General features: G+C 31.3%; 2 protein-coding genes across 5 annotated transcripts in view; one reads left to right on the top strand and one right to left on the bottom strand.

Annotated features, from left to right (window-relative positions):
- Positions 1 to 8,716, bottom strand: part of LOC126887006 (uncharacterized) — a 28,829-nt gene extending 20,113 nt beyond the window's left edge. The window contains exon 1 of the mRNA XM_050654291.1: positions 8,587 to 8,716. The gene's annotated coding sequence lies outside the window, so the exon portion shown is untranslated. The remainder of the gene's footprint in view (positions 1 to 8,586) is intronic.
- Positions 1 to 17,875, top strand: part of LOC114328375 (uncharacterized) — a 985,491-nt gene that overhangs the window by 29,596 nt on the left and 938,020 nt on the right. The gene's annotated exons all lie outside the window — the stretch shown is intronic.

Genomic DNA, 17,875 nt, shown 5'->3' with positions numbered 1-17,875 from the left:
ATTGAAAATAAACAAATATACAAGACAATCGGATAGTACAGCCCGGTACGGTATAGATTATTTGCTTTAGTTGCAAGTTGAACGAAAATAAATAAACTAACTTTTGCGTCCAAAAACGAAGATATGCCTCATGTGGGGTTATAGAACTTACAACGAGGAAAGATTATTGGTCTTGTGGAGAAACTAATGTTCTTAGATGGACATAGCTGCAGAGCTAGGCGTAATACAGGGCGATCTGTCCAAAACATATGCTAGGTAACAAGAACTAGGAAAGCTCAAAAATAAAGCAAGGGAAAGTCGCCAAAAGTAATGACGGCTCTCCACGATCATTTAATTGTACCATATTTAATTAACCACTTCTAACTTGCAGCTCCAAAGGCAGCTCTTGGAAGCTACATGTGTAACTGTTTCAGTTGAAAAGATAAGAAGAAGAGTTCGTACCAAGAAGTATACAGCAGGAGATAGTTATGGGTTCCCGAGTTATCGAGGCAGCACAAGATTGATCGCCTAAATTGGTGGCTTCACCACCAAAACTGGAACATTGGGAATTGACCAAATGTGCTATTTTCAAAAACAGTCAGAATTTAATGTAATCAGATGGAAAATCAGATGACCCACGAAATCGTGTACTTAGAGGTCGAGGAAGACAAGCAAGAACGAACGAAACAAGCGACCGTCATTACTTCGACGAAATAAATTTTTTAAGTGAAAACTTCTTTAGGGACGTTGTATTCTTTTTGGATGGAAAAAAGTATTATATTAGCGACCGTCATCGCGACCGTCATCGCTTCGATGAAATACATTTTTGAAGTGAAAACTTCTTGAGGGACGTTGTGCACTTTTTGGATAGGGAAAAAATATTAAATTAGCGACCGTCATCGCTTCGACGAAATAAATTTTTTAAGTGAAAATTTTTTTAGGAATGTTGTGCACTTTTGGGATTGGGGAAAAGTATTGAATAAGGACCGTCATCGCGACCCTCATCGCTTCGACGAAATAAATATTTGAAGTGAAACTTCTTTAGGGACGTTGTGCACTTTTTCGATAGAAAAAGTATTAAATTAGCGACCGTCATCGCGACCATCATCGCTTCGATGAAATAAATATTTGAAGTGAAAACTTCTTGAGAGACGTTGTGCACTTTTTGATGGGGAAACAGTATTAAATTAGCGACCGTCATCGCTTCGACGAAATACATTTTTGGATTGAAAATTTCTTTAGGGACGTTGTGCACTTCTTGGATGGGGAAAAATATTGAATTTGCGACCGTCATCACTTCGCTGAAATAAATTTTGTACGTATATTAATTATGTGTATGTATACATAAATAGCATAGGGCATAAGCATCGCGTATATGATATAGGTATAGCACTTCTTTTTGGATGGGGAAAATATTGAGCTCGTAATTTATATACTATAAGAAGTTTTCACTTCTCTCGGCACTCCCACGAGTGCCTTCAACTGTTTTTTTTAATTCCTGACGCCGTGGTAGTTAACCGATTTTAATTTTGCAAATTGAAAATGAAAGGTACAGTATTCTTCTATTTGTAAAAAAAAATTAACTTGCTATCTCCTTTATTTTCAGTCCTGCAACATTTTGAAAAAATGAATTTTTTTGCGAAAGCTGGATTGCATAATTTATTTTGCAAAATCTATTGAACCGATCTTAACTTACTTTGCAGTATTGTTTTACCATATAATAAAGTTTTTCTGGGTGAAATATGAAGGTCCTATTTTAAATAAAATTTAACCAATTTTATATTGTAGAAAATTTAATTACACAACTTTTATTTTAGTGCGACTTTTCTCGAAAGTAAATACTTTTAAAGTTATAATAAAAAAACAAAGAAAAAAATCAAATTTTTCCTTCATTTTTTGACATTTTGATTATTTAAACAATGTTCCGAACCTTTTTGAGTGGGAGGAAAACTCAATTATTATTATATGGGTTAATTCCAAGCAATGTCTGCAAAAAATTAGAGTCACTTCTGAACGTCCATCTCAAAACAGATCCGCCCTGGACTAATATCGAAGATCAAATCCTTGGTAGACCATTCATCAGCGGTAAAAAACTGTAAAACCGTGGAATTTTGAGAATCAACACCTATTTTATTGAAAATTTGGGTTTAAGCTCTGTTGAGACTCTTCTTCAAAATCTACCCTATGCTGAACTGCGCTTTTGCTCTGGGGGTGAAAACAACCCCATCTAGGGGAAGAATTTTGTTTAATCAAATTAACTACGGAAATCGATAGAGTGACCAATTCTGAGTAAATTTTGTTTTATAAAATTTTTTTGCAAAATTTAAAATTTCCAAATTATTTGCGATTGAAACTATGCTTTTTTCATTGAAAAAACTCAAGTTTTATAACCTTTTCTCATGAATAACTTAAAAAAATTAATTTTATAGAAAAAATTATTAATAATAAAATTATGGTTAATAAAAATACAAAGAGATTCGCGTCGGAAAGACTTAGATAAACAAAATAACGACTGAGTTATTGCTCATTAAAGGATGGTTATTTTCGAAGAACCTCGAAATCGAGAACTTTCAATCTCAAATAACTCGAAGGAGGTGCAATTTTTTGGGAAAACTTAACAGAGATCTTTTAAAGCTCATTCAAAAATATTTCAAATAAGCTGTGACAAAAGTTTTTCTAATAAGAACTGACTTATGACGAAAATAAAGTCGCTATCTGCTTTTTTCTGTTTGAAATGTAAAACTAAACCCTTGTCGTTACAATTCTAACAGAAATGAATAGCTTTCCACTTGAAGTTAACTTTACTTAGGTATAATTAATACGATTCATGTGATTCAACCGGTTTGGAATGCTTAGTTTAGAAAAAATCGTTGATTAAATCGAAAATGACATTATTATAATTTAAAAAAAAGTGATTTTTCTTAAATAAACCTAAAAGTATTAATGATACAAAAACAAAAAAACTAAAAATTTTAAGTAAAAGAAATTCTGCAACTAATATTTGAACCATTTTTTCATATTATGAATACTTTTAAATTTATGTAAGGACAATGCACTTTATTTAAATTATAAAAATGTCATTTTTGATTTAATCAACTATTTTTTCTAAACTAAGCATTCCAAACCAGTCGAATCAATTATACCTAAATAAAGTTAATATGAAGTGGGAAGTTATTCATTTCTATTAGGATTGTAACGACGAGGGTTTAATTTTTACATTTCAAAAACAAAAAAGCAGAGAGCGACGTTATTTTCATCATAAGTCAGTCGGTTCTTACGCAAAAAACTTTTGTCGAAGCTTATTTGAAAGGTATTTTAATGCACTTTAAAAGATGTTTCTTAAATTTTCCCAAAAAATTGCACCACATTCGAGTTTTTTGACATTAAACGTTCTCCATTTCGATGTTCTTCGAAAATAACCATCCTTTAAAGAGCAATAACTCAGTCGCTATTGGGTTTACATAGGTCGTTTAGACGTGAATCTCTTTGTTTGTTTATTAGCTACAATTTGGCCTGAATATTTTTTTCTATAAACATTTTTTTCTTGAAGTTACTCATGAAAAACGGTTAAAAACGTAAGTTTTTTCAATGAAAAATGCATAGTTTCAATCGCAAATAACTTGGAAAGTGTCAATTTTGCTAAAAAATTTTATAGAATAAAATTTACTCAGAATTGATTACTCTATCGATTTCCATAGTTATTTTGATTAAAAAAATGTTCATCTACTAGATGGGGTTGTTTTCACCCCCAGGGCAAAAGCGCAGTTCGGCATAGGATAGATTTTGATAAAGGTTATAATTACTACCTAAATTCAAATTTTCAAGGAAATCTATCTTCTCAAAATTCCACGAGAAAATGGCTGTTGATTGGATTATAGTAGTTAGTCCAGGAACCGACGGTTTACACCTCGCAATTTTTACAGAATGGATCGATCGGCTTGAAAATTTGAGAATAAGTTAGTAGTGAATGGTCCAATGATCAAAATCTATATGATGCCGAAAGGCACTTTTACCATGGGGTGGTTGCCACTCCATCTCGTTGGTGGAAATTTTTTATTATATTTTGACAAGAAACATTACTAAAACGAAAAATTTAAGCACAAAATGTTCTACTAGTGCGGCCGATATGTGAAATAATTGCACATTGAAGGATACAAGCATATAATTTGGACCACATATACTACACATATAAAGGTTCAAATTGAGATATGACGCCATCTTAGATTTTGCCTTTTACAAAAATGGCGGGCGTTCAAAATGGCGGCTATACTCATGTGTTTAATAGTACCATAACTTTTGAACGAAAAGTCCGATCTCAACCAAATTTGGAATATAGGTTTTTTATTTGATTTACAAGAGAGATGTGGTGAACCGGAAGAATCGGTTTACCAGAAGTTGTGTTTTTACTGGTTGTTTATGTAAAAATATGTTTTTTTTTCAATTTTTTCCCTCTGTATATATTAATTTTTCAAAAATGTAATACAGCAATTGAAAAGAGCGTAAAAATATTTTGTAGAAAATATTTTGAACTTTTTATTTATGTTAATTACCATTTAATAAATGCATAACCTATCTTCACATGTACCTATGTGTGGCAAATTCGTCCAAACATTATAAGAATTATTATAAGAAGCATATAATTTGGACCACATATACTACACACATCTAAGTTTAAATTTAGATATAAGGCCATCTCAGATTTTACCCTTTACAAAAATGGCGGGCATGCAAAATGGCGACTATACATATGTGACTAATAGCACGATAACTTTTGAACGAAGAGTCCGATTTCAACCAAATTTGGTACATAGATTCTTTCTTTGATGTGTAAGACCAAGGTCTTGAACCGGAAGAATCGATTTACCAGAAGTTGTGTTTTTCCTGATTTGTACGTAAAAACATGTTTTTTTTTACCAATTCTTTCACCCTGTATATATTAATTTTTCAAAAAGTTAATACCGGCGTTGAAAAGAGCGTAAAAATATTTTTTAGGAAATATTTTGAACTCTTTAGTTATGTTAATTACCAATTAATAAATGCATAACGTATCTTAACATGTACCTATGAACCTATGTGCGGAGCATTCGTGCAAATAATATAAGAATTATTGTACATTTAATAGTAGAAGCATATAATTTGGACCACACCCACTACACATACAAAGATTCAAATTTAGATATGACGCCATCTCAGATTTTGTCCTTTACAAAAATGGCGGGCATTAAAAATGAATCTACCGCACATGTGAAGATACGTTATGCATTTATTAAATGGTAATTAACATAACTAAAAAGTTCTAAATATTTCCTAAAAAATATTTTTACACTATTTTCATTGGCGGTATTACCTTTTTGAAAAATTAATATATACAGGGTGAAAGAATTGAAAAAAACAACAACATATTTTTACGTAAAAAACAGTAAAAACACAACTTCTGGTAAACCGATTCTTCCGGTTCAAGACCTCGATATTATTCATCAAAAAAAGAAAGTTGATACCAAATTTGGCTGAAATCGGACATTTTGTTCAAAAGTTATCGTGCAATTAGTCACATATGTATAGCCGCCATTTTGAATGTTCGCCAGTTTTGTAAAAGGCAAAATTTGAACTTTTGTATGTGTAGTATATGTGGGCCAAATTATATGACTCTACCATTAAATGTACAATAATAATTCTTATAATATTTGCACAAATCTGCCACACATAGGTACATGTGAAGATACGTTAAGCATTTATTAAATGGTAATTATAATTAACATAACTAAAAAGTTCAAAATATTTCCTAAACATATTCTTACGCTCTTTTCAATAGTGGTATTACCATTTTGAAAAATTAATATATACAGGGTGAAAAAATTGAAAATAAATTATTTACATAATATAAAATAGTTTTACATAAAAAACCAGGAAAAACACAACTTCTGGTAAACCGATTCTTCCAGTTTACGACGTCGATCTTATAAATCACAAAACGAACCTACGTACGAAATTTGGTTGAAATCGGACTTTTCATTCAAAAGATATCGTGGTATTAGTCATATATGTATAGTCGCCCATTTTTAATGACCGCTATTTTTGTAAGAGGCAAAATCTGAGATGGCCTCATATCTAGATTTGAACCTTTATATGTGCAGTATATGTGGACCAAATTATACGCTTGTATCATTAAACGTGCAATTCTTATAATATTTGCACGAATCTGCCGCACTCTACGGTTCATTCCACGAATATACCGTGTTAGATCATCTCGACAACGAATATTTTATTGTGCAAAATATGAATAACGAAAGTAAATTGCAAATTACATTGTTGTTTATTGGAATAATTATTAGAGCCATTTACTTTCGTACTTCTTATGTTGCACACTAAAATATTCGTTGTCGCGATAATCCAAAACAGTCGTATATTCATGGAATGAACCATATACATTTTTTTTTTGATAAAATTAATAGTTTTCGATTTATTCGTTATCTAAAGTGTTAGTTTTATATCGAAAAAATCAATATTGAATGTAACAAACATGTAGCTTTTGAAAAAAACAAACGAAATGTGTTTTTTTTTAATTTTCTTTGAGACTAATATTAACCGAGCTATACTTTATTATAGGTTAGCTCTTCTCCGTCAAATGCTAAATTTTATAGTTTCCAAGTCAAAAGACGGGAAAACTATACATTTTTCGACGATAACTTGTAGAAAATATATTAAAGTATTTAAAAAGATCTATTTTTAAAAATAAGAAAAAAGTCTCTATTTCAAAAATTCAGTTACTTATGATGAAAAGAAAGTCAATTCCTATTTTTTTCAACGAGAAAGTGAGCGAAAAGAACCTCACAACCCTAATTAAAATTAGTTATTGGTCTTATACAGTCTTCTTTATTTAGGTATTATTAATAGATTGTAGAAGTTCAGCCGGTTTAGAATGATTCTTTTCTAAAAAAATTGAGTTAAAAGCGAATAACGAATTTTTATGGTTTGGTAAAAAATTCATTTTTCTTTAGAATAGAAAGATTAGCATCAGAGATAAGAAAACATGTTTATACTTATATGAAATATATAATACAAAATATCCTGTGAATGCAACACTTTCTATGTGGGAAAAACTACAAGACCACTAAGAGTCAGGATAAACGAGCACGAAACGTACATCAAAAACAGGGATTGTGACAAATCACAGATATGCAGAATAGAATGGAAAGATGCATCATCAATCGTGAAGGAAAGAGATATGAAGAAGATAAAAATCAAAGAAGCAATTCTTATCCTACTAATTGAAGAAAAATATGTAGCAAACCCATGAGCAGAATGCAGAAGGTTTTGGTTGCCAATACTTAAAAAGAAGTAATCAACAAGAATATACCAACAATAGTGGATGAGAAAATGGAAATTCACGTCTTCAATGATACACAATAAGTACATATTTAACAAATAATACACAATACAATACGAACTTTCCATACACAGAACTGCATAAAACACATAGTAATAATGGAGAAACACACAAAATTATCAGAATTTAATGAATTTTAGGGCATAAAACATCCAGCCTCAGATCTTTTCAGTCAAACCATGGGTGTTGCCTACAACACCAAGGCCAAGTATGTCTACCTCAGTTTTTTGAAAACATATCACCTCCTTAACAATTTACGCTCCTTATACACAATTTTTCTGACACGTCAAATTCTTGTAGGTAAATAGCTATTTGTATAACAAGGGAGGAAAGTGCTACTTTTCCTCCCGAGAATGAAGTTTACTGCCCGACGCGTAGCGGAGGGCAGTAATCATTCAAGGGAGGAAAAGGCACTTTACTCCCATGTTATACATATGGTTTTTCCACCTTCCTCAAATAACAAGTCATTTTTTCATTTTTACTTAATTTATTTATTTAACTAACCAACAAAATTTATTAGAACTAAAACTAACAAGTAGGTACAATATAACTGTCAACTGTCAAATATAAGTCAAATTATTAATGTAAACATTGTTAAATCAGAATAACAATTTACTGTTTTTTACCATTCTGCAAAATAGAGTGTTTTTAAATAAACGTTAAAATGTATAGATACTTACGTAATAGAAAATAGATATTGTACAGGGCGTCAATAAGTTATATTTCATGAATGAAATACCATGACGTCATTTTTACTTTTCCTCCCTAGGGAGGAAAATTATTTTCCTCCCTAGGGAGGAAAAGTACAACTTTGCTCCCTACAATTAGTTCCGGAAAAGTATACTTTCGGTAGAGGTAGGTGGAAAAATTTTTTACCTACAAAAATTTGACGTTTCGATTTCCAATCCAGAAGTCGTTTTCAAAAAGTTATTAAGAAACATTGTGTATAAGGAGTGTAAATTGTTAAGGAGGTGGTGATATATTTTCAAAAAACTGAGGTAGATATACATTTAATGTAATTGTCATTACAAACAACTGTGGTTAATCCCATATGCCCACAATATTTAAAATTTTAACAATCTAGAGGACACATTCGAACAAAGGGGGATGGCAAGACAAAGAGAATGAAAAATATACTTAATGTAAAAAAATTTAAAGTGAACATTATAATAAAATAAAAAATGACATTCAATACAAGAAAAAATATGATGTTTACTTACAAATATTTCAAAGTCTAACCAATTTTGATATATTTATCACAATTTTTTATCTCTCTGCATGCCTGTAAATATACTTGTATACATATCTCTCTGCTGGTTCATATATTTTAGTTGCAGACATTAAATAGTACCAAATTCAAACATCGATTATGATCTATAAAAATTATAGATAAAGTAATCATAATCATACAATTTGTACACGTTGGCAATAATTTCAATTTTTATGTCGTTTAATTGCTACTTGAACAAGCGAGAATTGGAGACTTAATATAGGTGCTTATGTGTGCGGTCTATTATCGCTTTTATGATATATCTTGCGGTCTACCGAGGGAGGCAGTGTATAAATAATCTGTATTATAAAACAGTGCCGGTAAACAATCTTTATAAAGTGAATAAGACGCATAAGTCAGAAGAATTAATATTCTAATTTTACAAATGAATACTTTGTCATATCAATTTACTATTTTAGTTGGGAATATGCCATTTTGTCACTTATTCCCGTCTAAAATAATAAATTGATATGACAAAGTATTAATGTGCAAAATTAAAATAATAATTTTTCTGATTTATGCGTTTTATGCACCTTGTAAAGATTTTTTCTGCGGCCGTGCTAAAACAGTTATTTTCCCGCAAGCATTTCCTTTCCGAAAGCTGCACTTTCCCGCACTAGTGCGGGGAAGTAGAATATCTTGTAATATGGCTTTATAATATATTATAATACATGCAAACTAATATTTAGATATTATTTAACAATTTATTTCAAATTTATTTAATTGTGTTCACGTTTTAATGAAATTAACGCGATAATTCGTAGAAATAGAATTATTTTGACATAATATTCAAAAGTCAAATCAGTAACCAGTAATCAGTAGAATGTAACAAGGGTTTGAATTGTTGTCATGAAAACCAATTTCATTTTATTGAAAATTTGGTTTTGTCAACCTTGTCTGAGAACATATTGAACAATTCAAGAATCAGTTTGAATCAGTGATACATTTGCAAAATGCCACGAATTCCTCGTTTAAATTTAATATTATCAAGCAATAAGTAAAGACCTTCTTGTTTTTCCAAATGATTAAATTTGCATACATTTTTGTATTACGTATTGTTGTATGTTGTATTTACTCGTAAATAAAAATTGATATAACTCTATTTGTTGTGCCTTTTTTGCAAACGTACGGCCGTAGAAAAAATATTGTTTTTAACTCATGCGGGACGTGTCTTTCCCACACTCGACTGCTTGACCGAACTCCGCTATCGCGCCGTTCGGGTCAACGGCAGTCGCGTGCGGGAAAGTATCGCTTTCCGCACTAGGTAGAAATATAACTATGTATTCATTATTGTGTGCAAAGTATAGTAGCACCGACTTATAATAGACGAACGACAAATACCCAATAAGTGATTTAGTTTTTGGTAAACCTATAACTCGCTGGCATCCGGTCAAAGAATACCCCCTTTTTTAAAAATTTTTTAAAGTTCTATGTGATTAAAAATTAAGATTTTGTTGCAATTCTGACTGCACACGGATATAGGTCTATTTTTTTGTTTTGTGTATTTTATCAAAAACCATATTTCTGATGTTTTCAGATTTTTTCTCCACTTTCAAAAACCAGAAAAACTGGTTATTTAGGGATTTTGGGGCATTTTCCCCATTTTATAGACTTGAAATGAAGGTTATTTTATTCGCTACGTGCGCGACCATGGTGGGGATACACGAAACTATGCCAGCGCTCAGTAGCGGCGAAATATGACAACTTTGGCGAATAATAATTGACTAATAATTTTTTTCAATAGATATTTCGCTTACCCTATTATTGCCGTTGTGATTTTTATTATTTATATTGATATTTTCATACTGACTTTCTTTCCTTCCCCAATCTGGTGGTATATTCCTATCTATTTCCATTTTGTGTTACACACATACCACAAAATTAATAGTTCAATAGACCCAGAAAATGGTAAAATCTGTTAATAATTGACACTGCCTAATTGCTTTCGATGTACACGTAATTAATGTTAACGCCGACAACTAAACTGTAACGAAAAAGTGAAGAAAAACACTTAAAATTGATATTTTCAGAAAATTTATTATTTTAAATGGGAAATAAGCCACAATTGCCCATTTAGAATAATAAATTATGTAAATGCCACAAAGAAATAGCTTCAGAACAACTTCTTTAGAGAACTTCCAAATATCTTTATTATTTCTTGCTTCATGTCGCATTTGATATTATTTGAATTAATGAAGGTGTAGGATTAGGGCTCTAAGCTTTACATAAATTAAAACTTTTAGTTAAGTAACTTAATGGTTTAATTCCTAAAATGCAAATAACGCACCCATAAGGAGTTTTTAAGAATTATAGACCAGGGCGCATCTGTAAAAATATTAGTACATTTGGACGTTGAGAGGTGACTCAAATTTTTTTGCAGAAATTGCTTGAAAATAAATCAAATAATAATATTTGAGTTATCCTCCCTCTCAAAAAGGTCCGGAACATTGTTTAAATAATCAAAATGTCAAAAAATTAAGGAAAAAATCGATTTTTTTCTTGGTTTTTTTATTATAACTTTAAAAGTATTCATTTCCGAGAAAAGTTGTACAGACATAAAAGTTGCGTAATTAAATTTCCTACAATATAGAATTGGTTTAAAATTTAAGAAATAGTCACCCTTGTTGCAAAATAGCCATAATTGTGAAAAAAACATACAAAAACAAGTATTCGCATTTTACGTTTTTCAACCATTTATGCTACACTTAGGACCTTCATATTTCACCCTGAAAAATTTTATGATACAGTAAAACAACACTGTAAATTTCATTAAGATCGGTTCAACAGATTTTGCAAAATAAATTTTGCAATCCAGCTTTCGTAAAAAAAATTCATTTTTTCAAAATGTTACAGGACTGAAAATAAAGCAGATAGCAAGTTGAAAAATTTTTTGCATATAGAAGTGTACTGTACCTTTCATTCGCAATTTTGAAAAAGTAAAATCGCTAACACCACGGCGTCAGGAATTTTTTTAAATAAACATTAATTATTGGTGCTACGCGCAGGACAGCGGTGTTCGATTCACACAAGTTGATTTCCACCAAAATTTTGGCGCTACGCGCAGGACAGCGGATAGTTTGCTCTGATTGGGCATTCCAATGACCTTTGATAATGATTGATACATTTTAATTTTTATGACATTTCGATATAAATAAATAAATTTGTTTATTGCAAAATAAAAACACATACTCTATCCTTTGAAATAACACTTTTATTAGCAAAAACTTTCTTTGTTCATATATTTTAACTTAAATAATAAAAGTTTATTATTTTTAAACATATGCAATTGTTTAAACAATATTTCACAAACAATAATAAAATTAGTTTGATTTTTGTGGAATTAAAAAATTAAAATACAACAAAATAGAGAGTAAGAAAATAATATAATAGATAAAGATTGGAAGAAATTTTGGTGGAAATCAACCTGTGTGAATCGAACACCGCTGTCCTGCGCGTAGCACCAAAAATTATTGTTTATTTCAAAAATTTTCTGACGCCGTGGTAATTAATCGATTTTAGTTTTGAAAATTGCAAACGAAAGGTACAGTACACTTCTATGAGCAAAAAAAAGTTCAACTTGCTATCTGCTTTATTTTCAGTCCTGTAACAATTTGAAAAAATGAATTTTTTTTGCGAGAGCTGTATTGCAAAATTTATTTTGCAAAATCTATTAAACCGATCTTAATGAAATTTACAGTATTGTTTTATTGTATCATATAGTTTTTCTGGGTGAAATATGAAGGTCCTAAGTGTAGCATAAATGGTTGAAAAACGTAAAATGCGAATACTTGTTTTTGTATGGTTTTTTCGCAATTATTGCTATTTTGCAACTAGGGTGACTATTTTTTAAATTTTTAGCCAATTCTATATTGTAGTAAATTGAATTACGCAACTTTTATGCCAGTACAACTTTTCTCGGAAATGAATACTTTTAAATTATAATCAAAAACGAAGAAAAAAATCGAATTTTTCCTTCAGTTCTTGACATTTTGATTATTTAAACAATGTTCCGGACCTTTTTGAGAGGGAGGATAACTCAAATATTATTATTTGATTTATTTCGTGATTTATTTAAAATATTTTATTTGACGTCCATCTCAAAACAGATCCGCCCTGGACTATTATAAGAATTTTTGATTTTCATCTTTTTGTTACAAAAAATTTGGTTTTTTTGAATTCCGAGTGATACTAAAAACTCAAACATCGTTAAAAATAAAAAAAACTCGACAGAGTTGTCTCGATAAACTCATAAGCTCATAAAATCTTTTTTAATTTTTTGTTTCGCATGATCCAGTGACGAGTTCTGATGTCCATCACAAAATCCATTTTTTTAGGGTGTCTGTAAAAATGTGCCACCGTTGGCTTATTTTTCAATATTTTTTCTTGAATTTTTGAAGTTATACATCTTTATCGGCGATATGAGGGTGAATTTTTATATGTTAAAACCTATGATCCCGGCGCATGCGCATTATAACTTTGTTCTGATTGTATGTTCAAATGACATGTCAAAAATTATTCAATATGGCGGCTGTAGCACAGCTGTAGTTAGATTATTTATGGTTGTTGCGTTTTAAAATTTGTGTGAACAGAAACAACAAACAAAAGTTAGTTAATAGTTATACTGCCTTTTTAAATAGTTTTCATATACCTATATTTTTGGACTTTTGGACTATTTTGGACAAGGAAAACTCATTCTAATTTGGTAAGTAGTTTTTATTATAATCATATTGTAATTATACATTTGGATTAGGTTGAAATACAGTAGAGCGTCGATTATCCGAACTAATTGGGGGACATAGGTGTTCGGAAAACCGATTTGTTCGGATAATCGAACTACAAAATATTGATACATATTTATAGTCATACATATTTATCCACAAGTGAATAAAAGCCATATTTATATACCTACATATTTATTTATATCTTGATAATGACAACTAGCAACTAAACAAAAAAGTGCAGTCTTTGCAACAACATAATTATTTTTGGATACAATATTGAAGAAAATTGAAGATATTTTAAGCGTCAATTACTAACGCTTGCTCGGTATTCGAGTGCGGGACGCGGGAGTCGATAGTTCGAATAAGCGGTCGTTCGGTTGATCGACGTTCGGATAATCGACGCTCTACTGTACATTTATTTTCTCAAGAATGGGGATTATATAGAGAAATCCCAAATTAGGTCCGATTTTTATTTTTAAATTATGATTTTTTGGCGTAGATTTATTTATCTAGTAGGTATGTAATGCTTTGATTTACATACTTAATTTGATTACCAACAAAAGTTCTACCAATCTTCATCTAATATATTGTTTTCTTACTGTTTTGTTATATTTTAATATTTTCTTCCACAAAATTTAAACTACATAATTTAATTATATTCAAAACAACTGTCAAACAGTAAAACGTTCAGTTACCCTGTTTTTCCACATGACAAATAATGTGGAACTGGACGATTGAGTCTAGGCTTCGATTACGAATCAAAGCGCCCCGAAATTCACGGGTTCGATTCCCCATGCAAGTTTTTATTTTTTTAGCATTTTATGATTTTGTGTATATTTGTTATATAATTTTTTTTCAGAAAATGCTTATTTAAAATTTTTGCCAACAATTATTATCGTTCAGAAATCATTTTTTCTGTGTGGCATTTTTCAATGTGTTTGTGTACGTTTTATTCTTTTATTTTTTTAAATTTTTGGTATTCTCTTAAAAATCACATAATATGTAGTAGAAGTATAACTTCTTACGTGCGTACAAAGTACACACACATTCTTTTTTTTTGAAATATTCTTTGAGTTGTACTTAATATGCTTATTTAATTTAAAAATAAAATAAACGTACCATGGTTTAAAAAAATCACAAAAATGTACTTAAAATGTTTATTCCAAACCATACCATCCCATGTTTGAAAATCAAACAGAACAAATTCTTGTTTTGTTCGATGTTGAGGACGAAGACAAGTTGTATACAGACAAATACGGAAACGAATAATGCTTGCTAACAAAGCCTACTTCTCTCTATCGCAGGTGTTTCTATTCAAAGACATCCTGAGAGACGTAAAGTTTAAAATATAATATAATACCATCATAAGACCAACAGTAACATATATGGCGTAGAAACATCGATCATAACAGAAAAGACAAAACGTCAAATAAATTTAATTTCAAACTTAAATTGTGGCTTATTTCACCAAATAACATAGTAAATTAGAAAAGACAATTGGAACCCATTTGCGACGATGGTATATGGAGAATAAGGTTTCACTACGAATTATACCAATATAACAAAGAACCCTCTATAGCAAATAGGGAACTGGCATACAATTTTTAATTTGAAAAAAATGCTATAAATCACAACAGAACATAATTTAAAACATATATACCAAAGCAAAAAGTTTTTTTGTCTTTCGTTTGACCGCTAAAGACAATTAAAATCGAGAGAAAATTCAAATTATAGCAGGCAGCACAGAACGGTACCTCATTGGTCGTGACGTCATATCATTGTAGTATTTGAAGTCCTCGCCATTAATTTATTAGGTTTGGCATTCGTTCTAACAATCAGTTGTATAAATATTTTGACAGTTCTTTCCTTTCCTTCAAAAACTGTATCAAACTCCAATCTCAACAAACTGGTATATATTATTACAATGGCATACGATAAATTATATATATATATATATATAGTGGCTAAAACACCCCCGTGGGGGTAGCGCCGCCTTTACAGGCTCTCTAGATCCATGTTTTCGAGGTGGATCAGTCCTCCGTTCTTCTCTTTCTTAAACTGCATTACATATCCGGTTCCAGCTCCTTCTGTCTCTTGCTTTTTCTTCTGCATTTCTAATACCCATGCCCTCTAGATCTCGCTTCACCTCTTCCAACCATTTGGACCTCGGTCTTCCTCTTCGTCTCCTTCCGGCCGGAGACCACTTTGTCACTATGTTTATTATCGCTTCTTCTCCTGCTCTCCATACATGCCCAAGCCATCTCAATCTTTGTCTCTTTATTCTCCTGACTATATCTTGCCCCTTCAATTCCTCATTTATTTCGTTATTTCTTCGACATCTGTATTCACCCTCTGCTGTTTTTATTGGTCCTAATATTGCCCGAATTATTTTTCTCTCAGTTCTTCTCAAATATTCTTCGTCTGTCTTGGTCATTGTCATCACTTCTGCTCCATACATTAATGTCGGTCTAATTAACGTTTCATAGAGCCTTAATTTAGTAGTTTTTGTTAATATTTTGCTTTTTATCATTTTTTTGTTGGCTTGGAATGCTCTATTTATTGCCAATGTTTTCTCTTTTATTTCGTTTTCTCTTGTTCCATCACTTGACAGCATGACTCCTAGGTACTTATATTTACTTACTTCTTCAAATTTGTATCTTCCCACTTTAACCTCTCTATTAGTAGGATTTTTCCCTAATCTTAAAATTTTTGTTTTGTTTTCGTTAATACTCAGACCCACTGTTTTTCCTTCTTGAATGAGTTCCTCTACCATTTGCGTTAATATATCTCTTCTCTTTGCCATTATCACAACGTCATCGGCATATGCTACAATTTGACCTCCTCTATTTCTGAGTGTACCTTTGTTCATTTTTCTGGTAATATATTCTATTGCCATGTTGAATAGTGTTGTGGATAAACCATCACCCTGCCTCACTCCCTTGTTTGTTTCAAACTCTTCTGTTTCCCCTATTTGCGTTTTTACACTCGCTCTGGTATGGCTCATCGTCATTTTTATAAGTTTTCTTAATTTAATCGGTACCTGTAGCGTTTTTAATATTTCCAATAGTTGGTTTCGTTTGATGGAATCAAAAGCTTGTTTAAAATCTACGAAAAGTATTTCTAAGTTTATGTTAGCTTCGTTCGCCTTCTCCATTATTTGTTTTAAAATGTATATCGCATCTATTGTGGATTTTCCTTTCCTGAATCCACATTGATATTGACCTATCTTATTCTCTGCTGCTTCCTGTAATCTTCTTTGTATTATTGTTGACAATACCTTATATACTGTACTCAGTAATGTTATTCCCCTGTAATTTTGACATTCTTGTTGGTTTCCCTTTTTATGTATCGTTATTATTTGGCCTGTTTGCCATTCTTTTGGCATTTTTTCTTCTTTCCAGATGTTTACTATCAGTTTGTGTATTTCCCTATGCAACGGTTTCCCTCCTAGTTTTATGAGTTCGCTGTTTATGTTATCTTTCCCGGGTGCTCTTCCGTTTTTGTTATTTTTAATTATTTCAATTACTTCTTCGAGTGTTGGCTCCTTCATTCCATTATTTTCCCACTCTTCCTCCATTTCTGTAATCTCTTCTGTTTCATTTTCTGCCAGTAACTCCTTGAAGTGTTCCATCCAGACTTTCATATATGATTGATCTTCTGTTACTATTTGCCCTTGTTTATTTTTAACTCCATTTACTTTTGGTTTGAAACCTCTGTTCTGTTCTCTGATTTTTGTGTAGAATTTCTTGGTGTTCTGAGTCTTACTTTCCGCCTCAATTTCCTCCAACTGACTATCCATGAATTTTCTCTTTTGTTCTCTTATTACTTTGTTGCTTGCCTTTCTTTTTTGCTCGTACATGTCTCTATGTTCATTTTTGTGAGTCCGCATCCACTGATTTCGTGCTTTTACTTTTTCTTCAACTGCTTCTTTACATTCTGTATTGAACCAGTCCTTCTTTCTTGTAATTTGCTTCGTCCCTAATGTAGTCTCAGCCGTGTGGTTAATTGCTTTTTTAATATCACCCCATATTTCTTCGACATCATCTCTTTCCTTATTCAGTGCGGCAATTCTTTTACCTATTTCATCTTCATACTTTTGTATCTCTTTTGCTTCCTTCAATTTTTCGATATTCCACCTCTTGTTCCTCTCTTTCTGTCTTCTCATTACTTTCATCTTTTGTCTCAGCTTTGCTACCACCAGGAAATGGTCTGAGTCTCCGCATGCACCTCTGTAGCTTCTCACATCCATTATACTTGATTGTCTTCTTTTCGATATTAATATGTGGTCTATTTGTGACTCTGTTTTTTGGTCTGGAGAAACCCATGTGACTTTGTGTTTTCTTTGATGCTTGAACATTGTACTGCTGATAGACATATTATTTCCTATCGCCATATTGCATATTCTGTGCCCGTTGTCATTCGTTTTCTCATGTATTGTATGTTTGCCTGCTATTTGCTGTATATAATCCTCCTTTCCTATTTGTGCATTAAAATCGCCCAATATTAATATCACATCTT

Source organism: Diabrotica virgifera, chromosome 6 (assembly GCF_917563875.1).
Source record: "Diabrotica virgifera virgifera chromosome 6, PGI_DIABVI_V3a".
NCBI classification, from domain to species: Eukaryota; Metazoa; Arthropoda; class Insecta; order Coleoptera; family Chrysomelidae; genus Diabrotica; species Diabrotica virgifera.
This window is presented reverse-complemented; position numbering and strand designations above follow the sequence as displayed.